The sequence below is a fragment of the Pristis pectinata genome, chromosome 28 (assembly GCF_009764475.1).
Source record: "Pristis pectinata isolate sPriPec2 chromosome 28, sPriPec2.1.pri, whole genome shotgun sequence".
Lineage (NCBI taxonomy): Eukaryota > Metazoa > Chordata > Chondrichthyes > Rhinopristiformes > Pristidae > Pristis > Pristis pectinata.
Genome location: NC_067432.1, coordinates 10,313,182 through 10,317,275, shown reverse-complemented (window position 1 = coordinate 10,317,275; position 4,094 = coordinate 10,313,182).

The following is a 4,094-nucleotide window of genomic DNA, read 5'->3' as shown; positions in this document are numbered from 1 at the left end:
AACTCCCGTTTGCTAACTATTTTAATTCTCCTCCCCATTCCCACATCGACCTGAACGGCCTCGGCCTCCTCCACTGCTAGGCTGAGGCTAAACACAAACTAAAGGAACAGCACCTCATATTCCCCCTGGGCAGTCTACGACCCAATGGCATGAATGTGAAATTCTCCAATTTCAGGTAACCTGCTCCCCCTCCGTCCCTTTTCTCTCTCCTCCTGATCTACCCAGTTCCTTCTATCCCACCACAGCCCCCCCACCCCACTTCTTTCCCCTTCTCCTCCCACCCCATCTGTGCATCACCCACACGCTCCTCCCACTGTCCCCTCCCCCCACTGTTCCCGTCCACCCTCCCCACCTCCCTTATTTGGTTCCATGCTCCATCTTCCTCTCCTATCAGATCCCACCATCTGCGGCCCGTGGTGGCCTCCACCTAGGTCGCTATTTCCGCCCTTCCATCTCCCGATCACCCCTGCTCACCTGGATCCACCTATCACTTGCCAGCTCTTGCTCCGCCCCTCTCCTTCTCCACTCTACTCTTTCAGTCTAGGTGAAGGGTCTTGACCCGAAACATCGACTGTCCATTTCCCTCCACCAATGCTGCCTGACCCACTGAGTGCCCCCAGCAGTGTGTTTTTTGTCACTACTGGTTCGTCTGCAAATACCTTTCATTCTATGTCCCTTTAGAACATAGAACATTACAGCACAGTACAGGCCCTTCAGCCCACAATGTAGTGCCGACATTTTATCCTGCTCTAAGATCTATCTGACCCTTCCCTCCCACATAGCCGTCCATTTCTGTATCATTCATGTGTCTATCTAAGAGTCTCTTAAATGTCTTTAATGTATCTGCCCCCACAACCTCTGCCGGCAGTGCGTTCCACACACCCACCACTCTCTGTGTAAAACACTTACCCCTGACATCCCCCCTTATATTTTCCTCCAATCACCTTAAAATTATGCCCCTATGTCCCTTTGTTCCTGTCCCCTCCACCGAAGGGCTCAAGTCTCTATACCTTCTCTGTCTATACCGTTCATGATGTAAGGACTTGTATCTGATCTCCTCACAACCTCCTCTGCTCCAAGGAGAAGAACAACTTCTCCCATCTGTCCATAAAACTAAAGTTTTTCACCCTGTCTTTTCCTAATTCTGTCATGACAAGGTGACCCATTTTAACAACAGATCCTTTCACACCTCACCCAATGCTGTCCGTGAATTAGACACAGGAAACATTTAGATCTCTTAGGAAGGTAGGTTTTGTTTTAACATTAAATGTAACTCAGAAATGAAATTAAGAATGAAAACAATGAATGAAAGAATAAACCAATACCAAAGGTATAGAATGAAATAAAATTTTTATTAATGCATTTCTTTGAAAGATCTTTTGGAATATTCTTTAAAAACATTCAAAAATTGTTGCTACAAGGTATGCTTAGAAGCACACTTTAAAAATTTACAGATTTTTCATTATAAATTTTAAAAGCCAAACTTCAATTCCATCAATGTTACCTTTTGCACTTTGGAGATAGAGTGAAATAACTTTGGTTGGAGCTGTGTTTATCACAAACTATCATCTGTAAGGCAAGGAAAAACTAAACCATTATTCTATTGCAGATTCTGCTGTGCCTCATCCCCATTGTGGCACACCAGCTCCTGGATGTACTGGGGCAGCTGATGTTAGCTTGGCTTTTATTTGGGATATTGCAATTGGAAGCTCTGAGCTGAAGGTAAGGTGAGGACTACAGGGCAGTCAGCCGGTGCTCCCAACTCCCCACATGTGGCTTCTGTTGGAAAATCTACCCCAGCAAAGAGCTTGGTTCTGTCAACTCTCACCAGGCACAGGCACACAAATACACACAAATGCACACACACCACAAACGGATGCAGAAACAAGCCACACTGACACACAAAAACACACCACATGGATGCACACACACCACAAACGGATGCAGAAACAAGCCACACTGACACACAAAAACACACCACATGGATGCACACACACCACATGGATGTCCACACACATCTTCAAAAAAACCATCATTGACTGTGCACAGCTATTTAGTTTGAGCTCACCAAGAAGAAGATGAAACCCAACACTTACACAATTCCAGATCAACATTTGCCCTCTCGGATTACAGATGAAAGATGGCTAGTGGCAGGGAGAGAGTTGGGAACTCTAGGGGAGTGAAGGAAAACTATTGGGTGCCACTAGTCAGTTGGGAACTGCCAAGCTCTTCAGCTGGCATCTATGCTGGAGTGGACTTTCCACCAGGAGACAATCTGTCAGTGAACAGAACAAAATGCCAGGAAAGCCTGTTTAGTTAGCACAACGTCAACAGAGTTTTTGCCTGTTTATCTTTCTGCTGTCAAAACCACAGTCAGCAAACTCTAGGCCGTACAGTCTGACAAAGGGATCTGATATTGGAGGAAGGTTGGACTGGACACTTTCTGTTATTTCCAACCCAGATTTTTACTGTACTTATAACTGCATCACTCTCAACCTCATAATGCCAAGCAGCGGCCTGCAAGCCACCGCCTGTATCCTTAGTTCATGGCATAGAATTTTCTGGAACTTTTCAATGTCACTGTAGCAAGAGAGCAGAAGATTTGGAATTTTTTGCAGAATGGACACTTTGTGCAAATTTCCTCATTTATTGACACAGCACCCTCTGCTGTTGACTACACAGGCTAGTCCACTCGCCAAAGACCCAATTTACAGGTGTCTCAGTTCCATCAGTGAAGAATTCACCCCAATGGTTTAATCAAAACTCAAAGACTGCTGGGTATAACTGGAAGAGTTACTGCAGTTCTTGGTCTGAAACTTTCACCTTTCTTCAGAAAAGCAGGACTTTAACATTTCCTGGATTGAAAATACCAATTTCCTATCCTCCCTTACAAATAATTTTACCTGTTGAAAAGAAGCCATGGTGTCAGATCCAGTTTCCCCAAGTGAACTGTGTGTATAGGTGTCTTGGTGACCATCTACCACCTCTAAAAAAGCACAATCACACAGTTTTATTTTTACTACTGTTATTTATACAACTTTAGCCATTTTCTGGTACCTCAGTGTCATCAGACTTGTTGAAATAATCACATTTGTAGGAGGAGGCCCATCTGCCCCTTGAGTAGGCCGCAGTGGGTGCAACAGGTAGTGCGGCTGCCGCACAGGCCTTGATGTTGACGTCCAATGTTTGCTCGTTCTCCCTGTGAGTGAGTGGTTTCCCCCGGGTGCTCCAGTTTTCCCCCACATCAGAGGCGTGCGGGTTGGTAGGTTAAATGGCCACTGTAAGTTGTCCCTGGTGCAGGTGGGTCGGTAGGAGAATTCAGGACAGTTGACGGGGATTTGTGGAAGCTGGAAAAGGAGACACCTCCGCTTAGCAACTCGTCCACATTGAGTGGAGGTGAACAGAACCTTTCCTCCTGAGGCTGCTGCGAAAAGAAGTGGTGGAAAGGAATGGCTCTGAGAGCCAGCATGGATGCGATGGATCGAATGGCTTCCTTCTACATCAGAAGGAAATGTGAGCCATTTAATTAAACCATGGTCGGGCCTGTTTCATTTACTAATATCACACTGTGCATTGTACAGAAGGCACGTTAGCAGTATGCAAGCTCTCAAAACAAAATAACCACTGGCCTAGCTGAGCAATTAAGGTACAAAGTTGGTCTTGTGAAGCTACACAGTCCAGTTCCAACCACTGTCTCAATTTGTTTTTTTTTAAATCTCTTACTTGTGTCTTCCAAGGGAGTTCTACCTGTCAAATATCAACAGCGAGGATCTTTACTTATTAACTAATTTGATCATTTAAGAAAACAATGCAGTGACATAAAGCACCTTACCCCACAAGTAAGGGTTGGATAAGGATTTTCTGAACTTGTTAAGAACAGTTATTGCGAGTGTGGGGAGATGAGAAATAGTTTATTTCGTGCTCTTTCAAGATGGCTTCAAAGTACCCAAGTACATGTGGATCAGTAGGTGAATTGGCCACTGTAAGTTGGCCCCAGGGTGTAGGTGAGGGATAGAATCTAGGAGGAGCTGATGAGAATGAATGGAGGTTAGTGTTGGATCAGTGTAAATGTGTGGTTGATGGTCAGCATGGAC